Here is a 12,406-nt window from a genome sequence, read left to right as displayed (position 1 = left end):
TATGGTGTGCTACTAATTATTATTGATTTGGAGTTAGCGAGCAAGAAATTGAAAAATGATAATTTATGAGAATTAAAAGAGAAATGAGTAATTTATGACTTTTATGGGTAATCATGTGAGTACTTCATTAAGTGCCCCGTATGTGTTGATACGATTAAATGAATAAAGTGAAGATGTGTCCGATAAAGATATCAATTTTTGGTATATATAACGAAAATGGAAAAGTGAGAATATTTATGATTTAATATGGAACTTAAATGGAAGCATGAAGCTTCTATTGAGGAATGTGTGATTACGTGAGGTTTGACTCAGTTGTGTTCGAGAATTATTTATCTTATTAATTTTTGAGCAGTTTTATTTTATGTTTTTGCTTTAAAAATTAATTTTATTAAAAATTAATTTTCATAAGTATTAAAATTATCTTTAAAATTATTTTCATGGCCTTGTAATTTAAATAATTATTTATAGGAATTTATAAAATTTAGAAAATAATATTTTGTCAATTATTTATCCCTAAATGATTTTGTGATTGTACTTAACTGCGGGTTCAAGATTTATTCCAAAAATATTTCAAAATTATGAAACTTATATTTCATTAGTATTTGAATATTTCGAGATTTTAAAATTATTTCGAAAAAAATTGGGTTATATTTACCCGCACATGTGTTTGTTAAATCGCAAAATGCGGGTCTGATGCACAATTCAAAAATGTTTTAAAAATTATGAAAATTTTATTTTATTGGTTTTTAATTATTTTGAGAAATTTAAAACTATTTTTGGAATATTTTGAGTTTTATTTACCCGCAAAATTGTTCGTTAAAATGTAAAGTGGAACAGAACCGAGCTGTACAGGGGGTACGTGTCAATTATTCTGATATGTGTTGCATTCCTGTGAGGCTATTGAAACGTGGAAGATGCATGAGAAGGATAGAAAAAATAAAAATAAAATACCAAATACACCCAAAACCACCTCCCCTGTTCTTCCCCTCCACCGGCCTCTCTTTCTCTCAATTATCTCTCTCGCACCTCTCTCTGTCTCATCTCTTCTTTCTCATAATCTCTCTCTATCTTAATCTCTTCCACTCACCTTCTTGTTGATCCCCCATTTTCCCCATCTGGTGAGTTTCCTCCGGACGCCATTTTGATTTGCGGCAATTATCCCTGGTTTTAATTCTGTTCTATTTGATTGATGCACATATATACATGCATATATATGTGTGTGTATATATGCTTTTGCAGTAGTGGGTATTTTTGATGTGGTATGTGTTTTGGTTTTCCGGTTGCCACCGGTTTCTTTCCGGTGAGGCGGCTGGTATGTGTTGCGTGTGTGCGCGTGAGTATTGTCCTATATATTAGTTGCTTTGGTTCGGTTTTTTCAGATTTGGATTGGTTATTTCAGCAAGAAATATTTGATTAGTATTCGTGAAATAAATTCATTGCGTGCGGGAGATTATTATTTATCGGTGAAGTTCTTTTAGAAAGCCGAATTAATCGGGCACCAACGAATTTTGTCGCCGTCAACGATGAATTTCGATGAGTTAACGGTGGAACGTGATGTATTAACTGAGTCCTACAAAAATTATAAAATAATATCTTGTAAATTGTTTTCGGAATTTGAGTTAGTTGTTTGTAAATATTAGAATCGTAATTAATGATGGGGTTGTGAATTGTGGTTGATTTGGATTGTTGATTGTTATTGAGCATGTCGATATGATATCGATTGGTAGACCAATAAATAGAGGAAACACTGTCTGATTTATGAGAAATTAATTTCAGAAATTCGGGAACGTATACTGTAATTATCGAGAATACCAATTGAATATGTAATATATATTTATAAATATTTTACGAAAATTATTTTCGTATCGTGGTGAAATATTTTGTAAAAAGAGTTTGATGACCTTGTTTTCAGTAACGACGGTTATACGTATTTTTGAAAATAATTACCGAACTGAATTGCAAAGTACGTGAGCCCTATTTATTTTGTTTGTTGAGATAATGTTAGTCATTAAACACGCGCTAAAATACACGCAAGTATATGCATTTGCAAGTAGTATAATATTTAGATCAAATTCGTTCCCACAGAGACTCTTTAGTTAATTTAAGAATATGCATCTATGCAAAAATGATATGGTTATTATCCAATGCTAAGACGATTAATAAATTGAGATTGTTTTAACTAAACTTAAGCTAACAATTATAACTAAGAGAATAAGAATGGTTGAATTAATGTATATGACAAACATGGGATTCTAACTTCATTAGATACTTCATTCAATAGACTTTTTGTTCTTAATCTTAGCATGTAATGGTAATGACACTAATCAAATAACACTAAACTGATAAATGCCAACTTTCGTTGTACGAATACCATACTACCAGACATCCACAAAAGAGATAGAAGCTAAATAGACACCAATTATATTGAGACCCTATATGTCTATAAAATTTAACAACATAACGGTTTAATGCACAAGTTATCTATCGAGATTACATAGGGCAAGTAAGATGGTTAAAATTACCTACGAATCATGCATAACAATAACACATGAACCTATACTAGCATGGCAAGTTCTAAACCCTTAAATTCACTTTCGCTTCATTAAGAATTAACACGCTATCTTATAAGTTCACGACACTCATAAGACGAATAAGCACAACCAATACTAGGTTATCATACAATCACCACACACTAAGGCATTGAAACAATTCAACTAAAGAAATCCATAAATAAATCCGTTAGAACTCCACGATAACGATCAGCCCATGATCAGACTCATCATCAACGTGGGTTCCGATGAAAGTATAGTATAATAAATGTAGTCTTTATAAACGAATAATAAATAAAGTACGAATCAAGAGTATAGGTTCAAGAATAAGAAAACTAGCATCCAACGTTACAACTTAAACAAAGAATCACAAGTTAAAACTAGATCTTCTTCGCCTTGGTTGAATTGTGCTAAAACGGTCTTCTTACGCCTTCTCCTTATGCTCTGGTATGTCTCCTTATAAAAAATGAGCTTATTTATGTATATATAGCAGCCCCATGTAGAGTAGAAGTCTTTTGGATCGAAAGCCCAATAGAATCAGGATTTCTTTTCTCGACCCGGTGCGGCCGCGCGCTTCAACAGCGCGGGCGCGAGGCTTCTGGACTTTCGGCGTGGCCGCGCGCTATTACAGCGAGGGCGCTGGCTAAAATTTTGACTTCTTCATTTTTCCTTGCTGATTTGAGCTGGCTTTACATGAGCTTTTATTCCAACACCTTCCTCACACCAAATTAGCACCAAAACAATGCCAATTTACCTGATTACCTGGAGAATGCCTGAAAATGCAAAAACACTAGAAAATACATTAAAAAACCAATAACTTGAGTACAAATACACCAATTCAAAGCTTTACGGAGCGTAATAAAGTGTCATAAATGCCACTCAACATAATCCCAAACTTGAATCGATGCTTGTCCTCAAGCATAAATAGACTCAAAGAACAAGAAATAAAAATGCTTGAATGCAACTAAATGAATGCAACGATCCCCATAGAATAACTAAACCAAGCAACAAGCAACATCTCAACAAATGCAGTTATTCGAATAAAGATCAATCAAACCATACAAATCGATCTATAAACCAGAGACGTGCGTGTGTGCACATGCTTACAGATATACTATCACAACTAGATCAATAATCATAACTCATTACATGGATTCTGTAAGTTTATAAATAAAATAAAAGCTAAACTCAAAATAACTTATAATACTTCAATTCTTATATCGAAGTTTTACATGGATTCACGCTTTTATTCACAAAAAAACAACACAAATATGCTTATTTGACCGTGCAATGCGTGAGGTCCACAAAAGACTTATACAATAGTATCCATGTAGCGAGCGTTAGGTTAACAGATCCCAGACTATAAAAGCCTCACGTTACTAGGCACAAAGTCCCCTAAGAACTTAATAACTCGAGTACTAAAGAGCCCACTCGTGATCAATTATACATAACACTTAAATATTTTTTCTTTCTTGTTTTTAACAATTTCTGAATGAGTGTGTTTCGCTCCAACCCTAGACTACTCATATAACTATGAGTCGGCTACTAGCTATTTGACACCTAACCACACAACTAGAAATGAAATCCAATTTTCTCAAATTTTTTAAAATATCCATGTTAATTTATTATTAAGAGAATATCCTAAATTCTAAATATAAACAAGTGATTAAACCTTGACAAACAAATAAACCATGACCATGATCTAGCACTCAAGCAATCCATAAGACTTAGTGAATTACAATTGTCTCTAGCATGCAAATCAATTCAATAATACTTAACATCACTAAATACGACATCACTACACTAGCATCAATATCACAAGTCAATCGGAAAAATCATCTAAGGGATCATGTTATAATACAAATGCATGAAACTACATGGACAACTATCATAAAAACTACCAAAAATAAAAAAACATGGCAAAATATGCAACTATATGCACTAAACTATCATGAATATGCAACTATATGCGACTCACACAAAACATATTCCTTCAACTACTACCCCCAAACTTAAAATATTCACTTTCCTCAGTGAAGGTAATAGGAATCAGGTATACCTACTCTGAATCAGGATCATTACCCTCAACGGGTGGAGTGTTAGGCATGTTTGGAGGTGGATACACGGAGTCCTCACCAAATACTGACCACCGGATGTCAAAACCTGTGGCTCTGAATGCAGTCCCAAGTGCCTGGGTGAGATCACGTGCAAACCTGCTATGGATGTTATGCATCGCATACATCCTCCTCGCTAGATGCCTATACTGTGTCATGCTCAAACCAGCTCTAACCTCTGCCCCTGCTTCCTCCTGCTCCTGCTGCGACGGTCCAGCTTCCGCACCCAACTCAGCTCTGTGCTCAAACCAGCTCCAACCTCTGCCCCTGCTTCCTCCTGCTCCTGCTGCGACGGTCCAGCTTTCGCACCCAACTCAGCTCTCCAAGCTGCCTTGCTAGCCTGCTGCATACCACCAGCATATGACTGAGGAGTTGGACGTCCTCCTGGCAGATGACCATAAGAATAACCAAGCCCCATAGGATCGGGGTTGCCGTCATACCACTCAACCATGCTCTACATCGTAGAACTATCGATAGGAGCACTGGGAAGCTACAGCTGCTCATGTGCGGGCCAATGAATACCAACTGCCACGCACAACTTCATCACAATGGACATATAGGGTATCGAACCCGTAGTACCTCCTCGCAAAAATCTCAAAATCCCCTGATATATCACCATCCCCAAATCAATATAATCACCCTAAAGAATACCCCACAACAGACGAGCACGCTCCACCATAATCTCATGCACATGTGATGATGGCATGATGTTAGCACAGATTAAAGAGTTCCATGCACGTGCAAACCTGTTCATGCACGATGCAGGGAATGTGGAGTAACCAGTTGTGCCCCTCTTGAACTTCTAGTGAGTCTCAAGCACACACAGTGTAGCAACGATCAGATCCAAGTTGAAGTCCTCTGGAGTCTTATCATTCCAAGTGTCCTGACCGGGATTCCTCGCGGGCTGCTCAATCACCCTCCGATCATTTATTGGTTTCGGATGCAAGGCTTATTTTAAATAATGAATTCTAAGAAATTCTTAACTAACTGGTCGTAGGTTCAAATCCTACTTGGGCATATTTTAGAGTTCTCGCTTTTCTGACCTAGCGACCCGGACCAAAAGATATTAGCCTCTTGATACTTTAACATCATAAACAGAATCAGAATCTAGTTCAGTCAATAGTTTGGAGTTGGAGTCGCATCAGCACTATACTCCACAGTCATCCCCTAACCACTGTGAAACCATTCTTCTCCGCCTTCGCGTTAGCATAAAACTCTCAAACAACACTCATGGGCACAGCAGCGGGAGCCTCACAAAAAGGAACCCAGCCCATCTCCAGAATCATCTTCAATAACTTACCATCCTTCCCTGATGGAAAAACCATCGCTCATTCGCTATAGGCTTTGAGAGAAGCCTCGTGTACTCCGCTTCAGCCTCGGGAGTAGAAAACCCCGGCCTCACACCACCCGCACTCAAAGAATCGGTGGTGCTGCTGCTTACTTGAGTTCTTTGTCTCTTGGTGCCATTGGGATTGAATAAGAGAGAATAAAAGCTAAGTGTTTGAGAGAGTTTTATGTTTGAGAATTTGACATGTGGTGGAGAAGTTTGTGTATAAGTGTATGTATATATAGGTGGTGAGAAGAGAATTAGATATGGAATAGAAGTGTGAATTGATTATGGGAATCATGGGAATAATGGGTTTGATTTGAAGAGGGAAATTTGTGATGTGGAAGAGTAAAATTCGGTTAGAAATTGATTTTGTAGCAAAAATCCCGATTTTCTCTTCACAAAATGCTGTTTTTATTTTTTCTAAGTCGGGACCCCGGCGCGGCCGCGCGCTAGACCAGTGCGGGCGCGCTCACCTTTTGTCGAATCGGCGAAACCACGCGCTAGATTAGCACGAGTGTGCTTGGTTTCTGGAAAAACAGCGCGACCGCGCTCAGCTTCTGAAGTTGGCCCTGAATTTTATTTTATTTTTGATTTTTTTTGTGTTTTTCTCCTTTCTTCTTGCTTCCTCTACCTACTAATGTACAACAAACTTGGGTTACCTCCCAAGAAGCGCTTGTTTTACGTCGTTAGCTCGACGTAGAATCTTAAGATCAAATGGACAATAAAACGGTACTAACCACCTCGTGGTTTTTCGTGTCACCATAATTATGCTTCAATCTCTGACCAATTACCTTGAATGCTTGGCCCGAATCATTCTCAAAAATCTCCACCGCTCCATGTGGAAACATAGTTTTGATTATGAAGGGCCCTGACCATCTTGACTTCAACTTTCCAGGAAAAAGACGGAGACGGGAGTTAAAAAAAGAACTTGTTATCTCGGCACAAATGATTTGAGCACTAGACCCCTATCGTGCCACCTCTTGACTTTCTCCTTATACATTTTGATGTTCTCATAAGCTTGAATTCGAAACTCGTCGAGTTCATTCAATTGAAGTATCATCTTCTTTTCAGCTGCATCCAAGTCAAGATTCAACTTCTTCAAAGCCCAATATGCCTTATGTTCGAGCTCCACAGGCAGATGACACCCCTTACCATAAACCAACTGAAAATGAGACATTCCCAATTGAGTCTTGTATTCTGTTCTATATGCCCAAACAACTTCATCAAGCTTCAAATACCAATCCTTCCTTGATGGACACACAACTTTCTATAAAATACGCTTGATCTCTCTATTAGATACCTCAGCTTGACCATTTGTCTGAGGATGATAAGTCGTATCAATGCGATGATTCACATTATACCTTTGCATCATAGCAGTGAACTTGTAATTGCAAAAATACGACCCCTCATCACTAATTATGACTCTTGGAGTTCCAAACCTTGTGAATATCTGTTGTGAAGAAAATTAAGGACCACCTTCGCATCGTTCGTTGGCAATGCCTTAACTTCAACCCATTCGACAAATAATAAACCGCCAGCAAGATGTACTGATTGTTACAAGATGAGACAAATGGCCCCATGAAGCCAATTCCCCAAATATCGAAGACTTCAACCTCAAGAAGCACATTAAGAGGCATCTCATCCCTCTTAGACATATTACCCATATGTTGACATCGATCATATTTCAAAACATACTGATGAGCATCTTTAAACAAGGCTGGCCAAAGAAAACCTGCTTGAAGAATACGAGTTGCTGTCTTTTCTCTACCATAATGTCCTCCATAAGCCGTAGAGTGGCAATCTTGCAAGATCCCCCCGTTTCGCTGTAAGGAATACATATCCTGATGATTTGGTCAACTCCTTGTCGAAAAAGAAATGGCTCATCTCATATATACCACTTCACTTCATGCATAAACTTCTTTTTTAGAGCATATGGTAAATCGGGAGGCATGATATTACTCACAAGGTAGTTCACAATGTCTGCAAACCACAGTTCTTCCTCTTGCACTCCAAATAGCTGCTCATCGGGAAAAGACTCATTGATTAATGTCTTGTCCAGCGAAGTAGCACTAGGGTTTTCTAAACGAGATAGATGATCAGCGACTTGATTTTCAGTATTCTGTCCTTGATCTCTAATTCAAATTATTGAAGCAAAAGAACCCATCTAATCAATCTAGGCTTCGAGTCCTTCTTTGAGACGAGATAACAAATTACAGTGTGATCAGTGAAAACTGTCACTTTAGTCCCAAGTAGATAAGATCGAAATTTCTCAAAACCATATACAATAGCCAAAAGTTCTTTCTCCATAGTAGTATAATTCAGTTGAGCACCATTCAAGGTCTTACTAGCGTAGTAGACCACATGAAATATATTATTCTTTCTCTGCCCAAGAACTGCTCCAACTGCATAGCCACTTGCATCGCACATCATCTCAAAAGGTTCATTCCAGTCAGGTGCAGTTATGACATGTGTCGTGATTAAACTCTTCTTCAACGTCTTAAAAGCGGTAAGGCACTCATCATCAAACTTGAAAAGGACATCTTTCTCTAGCAAACTGCATAATGGCTTTGAAATCTTAGAGAAGTCCTTGATGAAATGTCTATAAAATCCGGCATGACCAAGAAAACTGTAAATTCCCTTAACAGAAATAGGTGGAGGAAGATTTTCAATGACCCTCACCTTGGCTTTGTCCACCTCAAGACCTTTACTAGAAACCTTGTGCCCAAGGATAATGCCTTGTCACACCATAAAGTGACATTTCTCCCAATTGAGAACCAGATTGGTCTCAACACACCTCTTGAGAACATTTCCAAGATTCTGCAAGCATTCATCAGAAGAATCGCCAAATACAGAGAAGTCATCCATGAACACATCCACATTCTGGCCAATAATATCAGAAAAGATGGCCATCATGCATATCCGAAATGTGGCTGGTGGACCACACAGACCAAAATAAACTCGTCTGAAGGAGAAAGTACCAAATGGACAAGTGAAGGTATTCTTCTCCTGATCCTCTGGAGTGATACAAATCTGATTATAACCCGAATAGCCATCCAGAAGACAGTTGTACTCGTGACCAGCCAACCTGTCGAGCATCTGGTCAATGAAAGGCAGAGGGAAGTGATCCTTCCTAATGGCCTTGTTCAACTTCTTGTAGTCCATACAAACTCTCCATCCCATGACTGTTCGAGTAGGAATGAGCTCATTCTTCTCATTAGCAACAACTGTGATACCTCATTTCTTCGGTACACACTGAATTGGGCTCACCCAAGAGCTGACAGAAATGGGATAGATAATCCCTGCATCCAGCCACTTAAGAATTTCCTTCTTCACTACTTCCTTTATGATAGGATTAAGTCTTCTTTGCTGCTCAACCATAGGCTTGCTACCTTCCTCTAGCAGAATTTTATGCATGCAATAAGAAGGGCTGATTCCCTTATTATCTTCTATGGTCCAACCAATTGCCGATTTGAACTCTCTTAGAATCCTCAAGAGCTTCTCCTCGTCGCTACCTGAAAGGTCAGATGCAATAATCACAGGCAGAGTATACGCATCACCTAAAAAAGCATACCTCAAATGTTCAGGTAAAGGCTTAAGCTCAAGAGTAGGAGCTTCCTCAATAGATGGCTTGAGGCGTTTAGGAGCTTTGTTCAATTCCTCCATTCCAAGAGATTCAAAAGGCATATCAATCTTCCTCTTCCAGGGAGAAGTATTCAGATATTACAATTGCTCTTCACCTTCGTTATCTTCACTATCAGAATTTCCCAACAAGGCCTTCTCTAAGGCATCAGACCTTAGCAATTGATCAAGTTTCGATGTCACCACAGAATCGACCAACTCCACTTTTAAGCACTCTTCATTTTCCGTAGGAAATTTCATAGCATTGAACATATTAAAGTTACATCGTGATCCAGCACTCGCATTGTAAGCTCACCCTTCTGCACATCTATCAAGGTACGGCCAGTCGCCAAGAAAGGCCTCCCCAAGATTATGGGAATATTCTTATCCTCCTTAAAATCAAGAATTATAAAATCAACAGGGAAGATGAGTTTATCAACCTTGACCAAGACGTCCTCCACAATACCTCGCGGATATGTAATAGAACGATCGGCCAACTGTAAAGTCATATAGGTAGGCTTTGGATAAGACAAGTCCAACTGCTTGAAGATTGACAAAGGCATCAGATTAATGCTAGCTCCCAAGTCAAATAAGCATCTATCGAAAGACACTTTTCCAATAGTACATGGAATAGTGAAGCTTCCTGGATCTTTAAGCTTTGGAGGCAAATTCTATTGCAGCACTGCACTGTAATCCTCCATAAGAGCAACAGTCTCTAAGTTATCAAGCTTCACTTTTCGAGATAGAATACCTTTCATAAACTTTACGTAACTAGGCATCTGCTCAAGAGCCTCAGTAAAAGGTATGTTGATATGAAGTTTCTTGAACACCTCCAAAAACTTCTCAAACTGCTTATCCAGCTTTTTCTTCTGCAGCCGCTTAGGAAAAGGCGGTGGAGGATAGGTATGTTTCTCCCCTGTATTACTCTCAGGAGGAGTGTGCTCAACAGTAGTCTTCCTTGGTTCCACTTTTGCTTCCTGCTGCTCTACTTCTTCTTTAGCCCCAACTTCTTTATTCAAAACTTGAGTTCATTCTGGATTTGCAACCTTCCCAGACCTCAAAGTGATGGCCTTCACCTGCTCCTTAGCTTCCCTCTTTCCTGGTACTTCAGTGTCACTAGGTAGTGTACCAGGTTGACGATTTAGCAAGGCATTGACAATTTGTCCAATTTGATTTTCCAAGGTCTTGATATAAACAACTTGGCTTTTACACATAAGCTTCAACTTCTCTAATTCAAATTTTTCATTAGCTTGTTGCAGCTGAAGTTGTTGTCTTGGTGCATATTGCGGTTGCTGAAAACCAGGGGGGTTGTACTGCTTAGCTGGGGTGCTACTGATAAGGTTGTTGAACCGCATCCTGAGCGTTGCTCCAGCTGAAATTAGGATGATTGCGATTGTTAGGATGATAGGTGGCTGGCACAGGTTATTGCGATCGCTGAAAGTTACTCACAAACTGAGCTGATTCACTAGAAATAGCACACTGATAAGTCTCATGGGCACCAGCACAAAGCTCACAGACACTAGTGATTTAATTAACTCCATAATTAGCCAAAGTGTCCACTTTCATTGTTAAAGCCTTAAGTTGGGCAGCTATAGCAGTTGCTGCATCCAACTCCAGAATTCTTGCTACTTTTCGCTGAGTCAGAGTCTCTGGGAAGGATTCTGGTATCCATTAGTATCCATTAGTTCAATCAATTCATAAGCTTCATTGTAGCTCTTAGCCCACAAGGCTCCTCCTGATGCTGCATCGAGCATAGGTCTAGAAGTAGCACCCAATCCATTGTAGAAACAGTTTATAATCATCCAATCAGGCATGCTATGGTGTGGGCACTTCCTTAGCATCTCCTTATATCGATCCCAAGCCTCACACAGAGATTCTCCAGTTTGCTGAACAAACTGAGTAAGATCATTCCTGATTGCAGCAGTCTTCACCATAGGAAAGAATTTAGTGAGAAACTTTTGAGCAAGATCTTCCCAAGTAGTGATAGACCCTGGTGGTAGAGAATGTAACCAGCACTTTGCTTTATCCCTCAGAGAGAATGGGAAGAGTCGCAGCTTGATAGCATCTTCAGTCACACCATTGAACTTGAAAGTGTCGCAGATCTCGATAAAATCCCTGATGTGCATGTTGGGGTATTCTGTAAGAGAACCCCCAAACTGAACTGAGTATCATCTGAATCGTGCTTGACTTGATCTCAAAAGTGTTAACCGAGACGGCTGGTCTGATGATGCTTGACTGAATATCATTGATCTTAGGCTGAGAATAATCCATCAAAGCCTTAGGATTTCCTGCTTGATCTCCCATCTCAACTAAAACTGGTTCCTCGACTTTCTTTTCTTCTTCTACCTTCTCTTCGTCCTCAACAACTTCCCTTCAAACCACTATAGCTTCTTCCTCGGCTTGATCCAGATTTCTCTTACGAGACCGAGAACGCATATGTATACACACTCGCTAGAGTACCTGAAATAAGACAGGAAAATATGTAAGTAACAATGTCCGAGTCAAAGAACTTTAACGACCACTGATGACAAATACATAAACTAAAAATTAACACTGCAGTCCCCGACAGCGGTGCCAAAAACTTGTTAGTCGCTAAACACGCACTAAAATACATGCAAGTATACGCGTTCGCAAGTAGTATAGGATTAAGATCAAATTCGTTCCCACATAGACTCTTTGGTTAATTTAAGAATATGCACCTATATAACAATGATATGATTATTATCCAATGCTAAGACGATTAACAAATTGAGATTGTTTTAACTAAACTTGTAACACCCTCTAGACCCGGGGTA

At 38.8% G+C, this 12,406-nt stretch overlaps 1 non-coding gene across 1 annotated transcript; it reads left to right on the top strand.

Annotated features, from left to right (window-relative positions):
• Positions 1–11,423: 11,423 nt before the first annotated feature.
• Positions 11,424–11,530, top strand: LOC141680797 (small nucleolar RNA R71). The gene has a single exon (XR_012558419.1). It is a non-coding gene; the product is annotated as a small nucleolar RNA R71 (small nucleolar RNA).
• Positions 11,531–12,406: the final 876 nt, after the last annotated feature.

The sequence above is a fragment of the Apium graveolens genome, chromosome 1 (genome assembly GCF_009905375.1).
Source record: "Apium graveolens cultivar Ventura chromosome 1, ASM990537v1, whole genome shotgun sequence".
NCBI lineage: Eukaryota > Viridiplantae > Streptophyta > Magnoliopsida > Apiales > Apiaceae > Apium > Apium graveolens.
Note: the sequence above shows the minus strand (reverse complement) of the source record. Positions and strands in the feature narration are given on the sequence as shown.